The 12,734-nt window shown below is 26.8% G+C and overlaps 1 protein-coding gene across 2 annotated transcripts in view; it reads left to right on the top strand.

Moving 5' to 3' along the window:
• The first annotated feature begins 460 nt into the window (after nucleotides 1-460).
• LOC100572937 (dynein regulatory complex protein 1-like) overlaps nucleotides 461-12,734 on the top strand; it is a 22,716-nt gene continuing 10,442 nt past the window's right edge. For both annotated transcript variants that reach the window (XM_029491023.1, XM_029491021.1), the window contains exon 1: nucleotides 461-618. The gene's annotated coding sequence lies outside the window, so the exon portion shown is untranslated. The remainder of the gene's footprint in view (nucleotides 619-12,734) is intronic.

The raw sequence follows: 12,734 nt of genomic DNA, 5'->3' as shown, positions 1-12,734 counted from the left end.
AGGAACCTTTTTTCGTATAAGTGATATCAAAAAAATAAAAACGATATGCACAGCCCAAAGTTCTCCTTTATAAGTGGTGAAAATTTTATTCCTTCGTTATGACTGTAGCCTTCTCGGTTCTTGTAAGGCGGAGACGACATATGTGGGGTGTGACGTCCTCTTAAAAGCCACAACAATTTATAATCAATGATACATATTTGTATATAGACAGCTATTAAATTCGTAGAATGACAATGTCATTATTTTAATAATTATTGAGAATTTCTCAAGATTGTAAACAAAAATACGTTTTCTGATTTGAAAAAAAAAAAATGTTTATTTCGTATTTTTATTTACTCTCAACGAAAAATAATAATATTAATAGGTACAAAATCAGGGGCCCCCAATCACAATAAAGAAGCCGGGGCCCCGTCCGCAATTGCGGACTAGCGGTCCGGGCCAGTCCGACTCTGACCTACACTTTAACACTTGCATAGGTACGTCGCATATGCGACATTAGACTATTATAGTATATGTGCCTATACCTATTTTGCGCACGTCTGTCGCAACTATAACACAGGATACGTCCTATACTATTGATGGGATGCACGAATGCCTTCGATGTCTAATCGATAATAGGTATGTATAATATATATTGCATTGTAAATTTATAAATTATAATAAATTATGTTTATGTTATATTTGATGATTATAATTTATAGTTACATATTGAATGGGCGTATGGCATAGGTAGCACATAAATATGTATTTTATATTATGATATACGTTTAGGTTTACATTAAATATTTGATTTTAATCGGTGTATGTTTGGAAAAAATGTAAACGACGTCCTTAATATCGGGTCAGTAGTCAATACCTATATTATGTATATACTGTTTTCTACCACTATTACTTAAAAAATGTTAATTGGGTATTTTATTTCAAATATAGATGAATAACCATTGATTACCCACTATAATAATACTATAATATGGTATGCAGGGTACTTAAAATAAATTATTGAATATTTAATGCCATTTAAACGTTTTATAAATTAAAATACGTAGGTACCTAACCTAACATATTTATACAAACACAATTAAAATATAATCACAATAGGCACCTCGTACCTACCTATATACACACACGTTTAATTACAATCATTTAATTATGTTAATCGTGAGTACTTATATATATTTTATATTGTATTATTTTTTACAGAAAATTAGCGACTCTAATATATATGTATAATATATAATATATTGTAATATATTATCGTTAAGCATCATTGATTTTTATAATATATAAAATATCACGTTTATACTTTATAATAGATTACTAGAGGTACCTACTACCTAGTAGTATATAATATAATATTATAATCTCGTAAATATAGTTATAATTAAAACAGTTCCTTCGGCATTATAGAAAAACACAACGAAGAGTGATAAACAAAATTAAAACTTTTAATATGCATTAAATCTTATCGGTCGAAAACTGTATAATAATTTATAATATTTAATAATATAACGTGCAATAAATACTCAAATGTCAGTACAAGAAAAAACAGAATATTATATTCGATATATTATCGATCATAATTTCTTAAGTCAATAAATTAATTAAATGGGATATAAGTACCTAGATATATCTATATATATATAATATATATATATATATATATAGGTATACCTATAGTTCATAGTCGTAATTGAATATGCAAACGCAAGAAGTATACTGAATGTGAATTTAGAAAAATGTACGTAAATGATAAACATAATATATTTATATATAACCTATTTAAAATGTGAGATAAAAAATTGAAAAACATTTTTGTTTTGTGATTTAGTGCGTAATATGTTGGTACCTACCTAATTATGATTTTTGTGTTGGTATATTACGCAATCGTCACGTTTCAATATAGCCAGATTATAGTAAAGGTTTATAAAGTAATTAGTAAATTACCAATAATTATAATTAGGTTACTCTATCTCTATGGTAGAGTTAATTAATAGTTATCAATTTATTTAATATATTTATTTTGATAATAATTGTTATGCACGATTAAAAGTTATTAAGTCGAAAATGTCTTAAAGGGGATACTGATGTAAAAATATAGTAATGGAGACCAAAAAGCGAGTGTGTGGCTTTTGGGTTGTCGGACATTATTTCTAAAAAATACTATGAAATTGTTTATTCTACTAGTATTTGATCGGAAAATGTTTTCTTTTAGTTATTAAAGGTGGGGATATTTATTATTGAAAACTTTTTTTATAATCATTCTTAATGATTTTAGGTTTTAGTACTAGAAAAAAAACCATCGATATATCCATATACATATCAGTATATCACCTATAGATAAACCAACTCGGTTTTAAAAAAGAACTTTTTTCAGAATTAAAATCCGACTGTTCAAAATCATGTAGTTTTATCTTGCTTATAAGCATTATCAATATTTTTGACCAAAAAAAAAAAATTGTGTAATGCAATATTTAGTTATTAATAGGTAATATGTAAGATATACGTGCACGTGCGGGAGTGCTCCGCTATTTATTTTGAACACAATCACTCACACTAATGATCACCTACTACGCACACATTTACACAACCCGCCTTCACACGCATAGAAAATTGCCTATATATTAAACTCCCTTTATACAATATTAGAAATACAGGAAGCCCTGTAAAAAACGACTATCGACATTGCGCTCAATTTAACTGAATTAGCCTATCCAGTCCCTTACCGGTAATCAGCAGAAAATGAATACAAATATTGTCTAGCGCCAACATAGGAATACAATTTCCACCATAGATATTCATAATAATATGCATAGAAATATAGAACGACAAGAACGACACATAATATATAAATGATTTCATCGATGATGAGAAAATACCAATGCCGTAGCCAGGATTATTTTCGTGGAGGGGAGGGGCTAAAATATTTATTAGGGCTAGGGTACTACCAGATTTTTACAATATAGTAAATTGGTTCTTTTTATCATATTTAAGAATTTTGAATTATAAAACTCACATAATACTTTCTTCGTTTTGCCACCAGTGAAGTATAAACATTACAATTTTTATTCTTTGCCGTCAATTTAAGCTTGTGTTTAAAAAAAAAAAAAAAATATTTCAATACCTATCTAAAACTGTTTTCCTTTTATTTTCAATAAACTGTGCTTTTATATTATTTAGATTTTTAAGTAATAGAATAACTTATTTACGCTGTAACTTGTTTTAAATTTTAAATTTGACAGGTAACTGTTGTCAAAAATCGAACTTTAAAGTTTAAATGCATACCTATAACAAAAATATTGTGTTTAAGTATTTTTAATATTTTTAAACTGATATTGTAACAATATACCTATCAGAAGCCTTGTATTAAATGTGCATGCTTTTTGACCGAACAAATACAACATATAGAAAAAAAACTGAAAAAATTGGAATCTGAAAATATCCGTAAACATTTAAAAACAAATCAAAATTTTTGAAAAATGTATGTGGTGAAAATTGTAGGTATATAGTATCTACGTCACTAGTTTTAGAGTTACACCAAAAACAAAAATCGATTTTATTGAAAACCGATTTTGCCTAAATTTCAGTTTGATCCCAGCATGAAAATTTAACTTGATTTGTTTGTAGACTTTTTTTTTTGATAAAGGTAGGCAAACTTATATTACATTTTCAAATCATAGATTTTTATGAATTCTCAACTCAAACTAATTTACTAATATTCGTGATTTTTCCATATTTTGTCAAGGTTTGAACTTTTAATGCTTATAAAAAAACTGTGACTAAGGATTTTTATTATTATTTTTCAACTGTCAATGGAACAAAATAGTAGGAGCTTTGTATTAAATTTTCAAGCTTTTTTACTCAACAAATAAAATTTTATTGACATTCATAGAAAAAAAAACTTAAGTAAACAGTAAAAACAAGTCAAAATATTTTGAATATTTTATGGGGTGTAGAAAATGCTAATATAAATATTCAGTGAACATTAAATGTATCCATACGGTCATTAATTGTTTTAAAATTACGGTTAAAAATTCCCATTCTTCCTTAATTTTTATGTTGTTTTTCTCGTCGCTTTTGAAAACTATTGGGAATTTTAACTTCCCGAATGAACCAACTAGATTTAATTTCCCGCCGAACTGTTAAAGAAAATCGAAGCCGTTTTACTGCTCCAAACTGTGATGACAGACATGAACAAAATGAACAAAAATATATAAAAAAAACCCACATAATTGTAAAATCAATACATTAATCTCTCCGCTCAGAATCTAAAAAATTAGGATAACTTTTAACTATATAAACTTTTAAAAATATTTTTTATCAACTTAACTTAACTCAATTAAAAATTAACTTGCTCGGGCTTGATATTTGGTAATGGCTTTGATCGATTGTATTTGTTCATGATTTTCATAATAAATATAATGTTACAAAGCAATATTAACTTTCCCGAGTGATATACTTGATATACTTTAAATACATTTAACAATAAAAATAATATAAAATCGTATGTCAATCAAATATTGAAATATTTTTTTTTTTTATTATTATTATTATTAGCCTTCAGTCATCGACTATTAGGCTCAATTGAAATATTATAACAGTTAATAGTTGTTGTATAATATTATTATCTTTATTACTTATATCATACTTATTAATTATCTCATCACAAAAATCAAAATAAATAAAATTGAGCTCTATTGTGTACGCAGAAATCCCATAAGCTTGGGGGCCTCAATAAGAGCTCAATAAAAGCACGGTCCGTTTTCTTATAGACCGGACAGATCTGATCATTTTTAATAGAGACCAGGACTGGACCAGACCTACAATATAAAAATGAAGCCAGATCGGACCGGACTGATATATTTTAACAAAGACCAGGACCGGACCTGACCGGACTGATACATTATAACAAAGACTATAGGACCGGACAGACCGGACCAGACCGATAAAATAAAAATGAAGCCAAACGATCCGAACGATTATTTTATTATAATAATGATTATATTTTATAAACAAGAAAAGTTAATTTACAGTTTAATTTTGTTGTTCTGTTATTAGGTACTTATTCTATTTAAAAATACAATAATTACCTAGGTCTTAAATAAAGTAAATCTTCAAAAAACACCATTATATAGCACTAATAATATTCTTAACTAAAAGTAAACAACCACTTTATGTCACTGTGTCTAAGTTTCATAGTTTGTATCATTTTATATTATAAGTATTGAAATTTAAATTTTTTGGCGTTTAAACATCAAATATTAAACGCATTAATCATATTATATTATATTTTTTTGTTGTTCTATAACTACTTAATATTGATAATATTATAGTCTACGATTAGATAATACTTATCTATTCTATGTAGGTACTTTCGCACGTACATGTTCAAATCCTATTTTGCAAACCTCAAAAAAATATTTATTTATGACTCAAATACACGATTTAACTTATAGATTCTGAAACATATTTTAATTATTTTCATAAACATATACGAGAGAACCAAAATATTAAAAAGATATTTTTCATTAGGTAGTATTTAAATAGAGATACAAATAGATCAAATTATTTAAATACCTAGTGTTTCAAATACTTTTATCAACATGTATTCACTATTGAAGAACAAATAGGTACAAATACTTATCTCAATACATTTGTTAACTTTACTATCGATACTTTATATTTCTACAATGTCTCTATTGTTTTACGACAACAGTGTGGTTGACAGTGAACAAATTGTATATATTTTTGGAATAATAATCTATAAACAATATTTATTAGTTGTTACTTATCCTATTTACGTAAATTCATAGATTACTGTCCGCTGCTGAATTATATGTATAATAATATATATATTAATATATTATATTATTTGACAATATGAACACTAAACCCATTACATAAATAAATTTGTAGTTTTCAATTCACTTCGCGCAATAATATATTAAATATCAGTATAGAGTTTAGCGGAAATAATTAACAATAGTGTTTTCCATTCGTATTTATTTTAAAAGATTACCTATGTTAAGTAGTCAAGTATAAAATTACAAAATGTCAATGATTTTAGTTTTAATATTTTAATATTTTAATAATTTTAATTCCTGAGTTCTGACTAGAAAAAAATAATTTTGATAATTTATTGAAATAACAGCGATAAAGTATTTAAATAAAAGTACTTATTTAATTTTCAAATAGGTACAAATTCATCTTAGGCAGTATCTAAACAAATTTACTCAAATACTTTACAAAACTGGAGAGAAAAATTGAAGCACATTTGAAAATTGTTTTTAGTTACATGTATTCCAATCACCTGGTGTTTTACTTTTACTAGCTATTGTAAGTGGTAATAAATATTTTATATTAGTAAGTATATTAATATTAGTTATCGACTATCGTCGAATTCAACGGTGTAATACTACCTATATATTATCGTATTATAAATTCTTTGGAAATAACGACTATAGTCTATAACAGTATAACGTCAGCTTTTACTAGACTCCAGTCTCCAAAATATAATGTATGTTAAAATGCCTATGGGTACATATATTTATTTTTCAAGCTATGCAAAAGCCAACTAAGGACCTTTCAATAAGTTTTGTTAAATAATTCTATAGGTACTAGGTAGGTGTAATATTTATTATGGATTTTTAATATTTAATTTAAAATAATTACTTGTCAAAAGGTGATTATAAACGATTTATCTGACGACTGACACTTACAAAAACGACGTATAATGTACAAAATATATAAAACCATTTTTTTATAGCTAATCACAGTGTATACATATGGAAATAATACAGAAAATGCAATTCGTGTAATTTCATTACCTCACGTTCTTCTTATAGAATATAGATTGATAATGGGCGAATACTTATTATGTCGACAACAAGACTATAATATTATTATAGGCATAGAACGCGGCGAGCTATTTTTGTATCCCAGAGCATTAAAATCTAAGTAAAAATAACATAATAATATGATGTTATTTATTTTACAACGTAATATAAATTATATGTAAAATTAAATTATTATATCGACGTTAAAAATGAAGATCACTAGACCGGACCATAATACCTATAGAAATTTGAAGGCCGAAAAAAACAAATTTCTTGATGAAGAAACACATAAAATAACTTAAGATACTATCAGCCAAGTATTTTACTCGTACCAAATATAGTTATAACATAATAATATCAGTTTTATCATACACCTAAGTGTAATTTTTATTTAAAAAATAAACTTTTTTATTTTTTTATACGACTAAAATAATTTTGTACTATTTCAGTTCATAATAAATTATGATTATTATATTTTACTCAAATAATCTTGATATAAATATTTTTGAGTTTAAAAACAGTGGGAAATCAAGTACAGGGTAATACGCAAGTACCATATTAAGTTCAGATACGATTGAAATCACCTACCTACCAACTTAATATGCTTTTATAAATTGTAATACAAGTAACAAATATAAATAATGTAAAGTATATATTTTGATGATTATATTTTTGTGAATAAAGAAATTTACTTACCTATTTATGTGGAACCCTGTTTTAAATGTTTAATCATTAGATATTTAGCTATTGAACATATTATAAGATTTTAACTACAAAATCTGTTTTAAATTTTAAATTTGATACATTTTGTCAAAATTCAAACTTAAAAAAATCAATACATTCATCGTTCCACTCAGAACCTAAAATCCTACAAAAAAAAATTGTAACTATGTATTTGTAATATTCTTCAACTGTCATTAACACAATATATTAGAAGCCTTCTGTTCAATTTTCAAGCTTTTTGAACAAGCAAATACAATTTTAATGACATTTATAGAAAAAAATTGAAAACGGAAAATGTCCATAAATAGCTCAAAACAAGTAAATTTTAATATCAACATTCGGTGAAAATTTCATGTATCTACGGTATTTTTTTTATCGTTACACCAAAAACGAAAATCGATTTTGTCGAAAACCTTATTTTTTTCGAAATTCCCGTTTTTCCTCAATTTTTATTTTGCTTTTGACCCCCCCCCCCTCCCAAACTACAAACTAGATTGACCTTCCTATCATAAAAGATGCTGTTTAAGAAAATCTAAGCGTTTTTACCGTCCTAAAAGTTGATGACACACAAAATAAAAAAAGAACACACATCATTGAAAAACCAATACATTCATCGCTTCGCTCAGAATCTACAATAAGGGGATTGAATAGGCAATCCATATGAAATTGAGCGCTATTCTAGATATCCCAGAAATCCCGCATAAGCTTCTCGCATAATTTAAATCTATAGTTTTTGCTAATATCTAATAATAATTACCTATGGTAGCTAGAAGACCTCCAAGAACTGATGTTGGATGCTTTGAGTGTGTTACGTCATGAATCAAAATTTATTGACTCTGGCAAGCTCGTTTGGGACACCGCAGCAGTAACTATTGCCGGCCCCTGCGGTCATCATTAATTTTGTTTGCCACAATAGCCGTCGTGCTGATTTGGTTGCGGAAGTCGTTGCTATAATTGTTGTTTATCGCCAACACGTTTAAAGTCCAATATAATATAATCATCGTAGATTTTTACTGATAATTTATATTAGAATTTGCTTTATTTTTTGTAATTTAATCATATATACTCGATAAGGACGGAAAGGATTGTCATTTATTTTTAATTATTTTTTTTATTAGTTTTAAGGCTTTGACGACTGCGGTTATTAGCCTGTAAGTACTAAGGTTAGGTTAGGTTAGGTTTTTTTTATTTATTGAGAATAAAGGCTCGACAGCTATAGGTCATTATAGCCTGCAGTTGTGATTATATTATTAATAATAATAATTTATTATTAATGGATAATTAAGTTATAAATTGAGATTACATGGTTATAGGATAAGTGGTTTTTACAGAAGGTACATATTATATATTTACATTATATTTGTAAGTTATGTAGTTTTATCTTAATATTAAATTTTTGTGTCGATGCCGGTGGATTTGAAGAAGCTTATGTGTGTTGTGTTCTCCTAATGCTTCATCCATCGATGGTTTATCTTGCGTTTACAAATAGCGGACAATCTAAGACTATGTGTTTGATTGAAAGCGGTTCATTGCATTGTCTGCAGATAAGTTGTTCTTAATGTTTTATGATATTTATGTGGGTGAGGTCGCTATGACCGATTCTTGTTCTTGTTTTTATAATTTCGGAACGTCTATAGAGGTATTGGAATGAGTATAAAATGTAGTGATTTTCTTTTAATTGATTTTAATTTGTTTGAAATTGGCATTTCATCCCAGGATGTTTGCCACATATTGGTAGTGTGTTTATTTATACTTCTTTTTTATGTCTTGGTATGGCACAGTAATAATGGTTGAGGATGAGGTCGAGGTGATTGCCTCGTTTGCCAGTATATCCACTTTTTTATTTTCCGGGATGCCCGTATGTGAGGGAACCCAAATGAATTCGATTGCTTTATGGGTCGAGGTGAAAATAGAATATTATATTCGATAAATTATCGATCATAGTTTCTTAAATCAATAAATAAATAAAATTAGATATAAGTACCTACTTACCTATAGTTCATATAGTTGTATTAAGGCAGCAGTTCACTTTTCTGTACGGGTTGGTACGGGGTTTCGACGAAATCGATTTTAGTTTTTGGTGTAACTCTAAAAAAAATGACCGTAGATACATGAAATGTTCACTGAATGTTTATATTAGAATTTACTTTACATCATAAAATGTTCAAATGTCTTGACTTGTTTTGAGCTGTTTACGGGCATTTTCAGTTTCCAATTTTTTTAGTTTTTTTTTTCTATAAATGTCAATAAAATTGTATTTGTTGGGTCAAAAAGATTGGGAATTTAAAAGAAGAATTTAATATATTGTGTCAATGACAATTGAAGAATATTACAAATATATTATAGTCTCAATTTTTTTTTTGTAAGATTTTAAAGTTCGAATTTTGACAAAATGTATCAAATTTAAAATTTAAAAAAGATTTTGTAGTTAAAATCCTATAAAATGTTCAACTCTTATAGCTAAGGATTGAAAAATTAAAACAAGGTTCCACGTAAATAGGTAAATTAATTACTTCATTCACAATAATATCATCAAATATACTTAGTAATATAGGTATTCTATATTATTTTTATTTGCTACTTCTTTTATTACAATTTATAAAAGCATATCAAGTGTATCACTAGTGAAAGTTAATATTGCTTTATAATATATTTTAATAATAATAATAATAATAATAATAATTTATTTTTGCAACATTAGAATCTTAAAATTATTTTACAAAATTTAGCTTAGTATATTGCAGTAGCCCTTTTAAGCAAAGCTTATATTGATTACTAATTAATTAATAGAAATAGGATTAACAAAAATATATAATAATGTTAACATGATTGATAATTGATAAATACATAAGTTACGATAAGAGGAAAACAAATATTATAAATTTAAAATAATAATAATAATAATAATAATAATAATAATATTTTACATAACTAACTGTTAATATTTTAAATGAAAAAAAAAAATTTACAAATTAGTGAACGACATAAATATAAACCCGTATATATAAAATGCTTTTTTGACCAAATAAAAATATTTATTATGAAAACAAAGAACAAATGAAATTGATCTAGCTATTATCAAATATTATAAATACAATATTACCTATAAATTACTAAACACGTCATATATGAAATCATCTATGTATTCTGTGAAGTTTTAATGTTCTATATTTCTATGTATATTATCATATTATTCATAGGCGTGCGCACGGGGGGGGGGCAGGTGGGCCGCGGCCCCCCCTGCGGCCTCAGGCTTTTTCTTTAATAAATGCATAGATATCTATAATATAATACTAGACTGTACAGTCTTAAATATTAAAAACAAGTGCTTTTTTACAGTCATCCAACATAAACTTATTAACGGCTGTAGAAATCATTGAGTCATTAAAAAAATTCCTTGTTTCTATGAGAAACACTGAAGAAGATTTCACAGATATTTATCATAAAACTGTTCAAATGTGTAAAAATTATGATATTGAAATTCCACAACAGAAAAAAGGAAAAGTGTTCACCAAGATTGACTGTTCGAGTAGTACACAATATTATATGTAGAGTACTATATGTCTTCAAAAGAAGAAGAAATGAAGGTTTCTGTATACTATTTGACATTGGATCATATGATTAGTGGAATTAATATTAGATTTAACCAAGAAACAATAAATATGATTAGAAGCATAGGAAATTATTTTAAATATAAATAGCAATAACATTACGGTTTTGTCCGCAGCATTTGATTTAAACTCTGAGATGTTGAAAACAGAAATTATTCTTCTTAAACATACAGAAAATATACCGAACGGCGAGAAGAACAAATGCGGCGATTGGATAAATTGGCTTACACAATCCAACTACGGAAGGGAAACTATATTTTGTAATGTTTTTAAAGCATTGAAAACATTTATAGTTATACCAGTAACGAGCTTTTCTTGCGAACGGTCATTTTCCAAGCTCAGTATTGTGAAAACCAAGTTACGCAGTAACATGACACAGGATCGATTGGATAGTCTGCTTACTATATTCATTGAGCAAGAACTTGCTTATAATATAAAAATTGATGATGTAGTTGATACATTCAAAAACCTTACTCCCGTGGACAGAAGGATGAGTTGTAAATATCTATGCGAATAAGGTTTTCTTATGTATAAATTGTGTAAGTTATGCTAATTTTTTTTTAGGTATGACTATGCTGTTTCAGTTTCAAATTATTATTATTATTTATTTTTATTATAATTATGTATTATTATTATTTTTATGTATTTTAATACCTTTATATTTTATTTGTATTAATTTTTATATTTGTATACCTATTGAATTAAATAAATATTTTATAAAATTATCAATTAAATATTTAATTATACTAGTATTCATTAGTACAAGAATCTTTGAAACATTTTTAAGGCCCCCCCTACGGTCAAAGTCTGCCCACGCCTATGATAATATTATTATGAGGTACTTTCCTGTTATACGAGACTACATTATTTTTCTTGCCTTCTTTGATATATTTTTTAATAATATGTATTGTGGGATGGTCAGAATAAAAAAAGAAAAAAAAATTAAATACATAGTAATTATTCGTAATGTATTTTACACGGTACACGCCAAAGTGCTAAATTTGCAGCGGCGTACGGAAAACAATAAAATAATAATAATAGGTAATACAAAATGATAAATCCACAAATAAAATAATAAATAATTTATGTATTGTGGGGCCTGGGGTTGGGCACATTCAAATTATATAAAAAAAATAAATACATAATAATTATTCGTAATGTACCAAATTTGCCGTGACAAACACCAATTTCAAAAACTAATTAATAATTAGTAATAAAATATTATTAAAACATTTTTGAGAAAGAATCTTGTATTACATTTTCAAATCTTAGACTTAAAAATAAAAATTGTTATGAATTTCTAACTCAAAATAATTTGCACATTTTCATGATTTTTCTGTATTTTGTCAAAATTTGAATTTTAAACTTTTGTCCAGTTCGGGCCGTAACGCTCAGCATGAATGCACGTACGCCGCGTTGTCCGTTGTTTCGCTCCGTTATCGCTGTGTGCCCTCGCTAATAATGTTTATTATTATTGTCATTATTAATTATCTACTTCTATTAAAATATTTATAATATTAGATTATTATGAAATAAAGGCACCCGCAATGCGGGCCCCGTTCCGTCA

The sequence above is a fragment of the Acyrthosiphon pisum genome, chromosome X (assembly GCF_005508785.2).
Source record: "Acyrthosiphon pisum isolate AL4f chromosome X, pea_aphid_22Mar2018_4r6ur, whole genome shotgun sequence".
NCBI lineage: Eukaryota > Metazoa > Arthropoda > Insecta > Hemiptera > Aphididae > Acyrthosiphon > Acyrthosiphon pisum.
The sequence above is the reverse complement of the archived record's forward strand: the minus strand, read 5'-3'. Positions and strand labels throughout refer to the sequence as shown.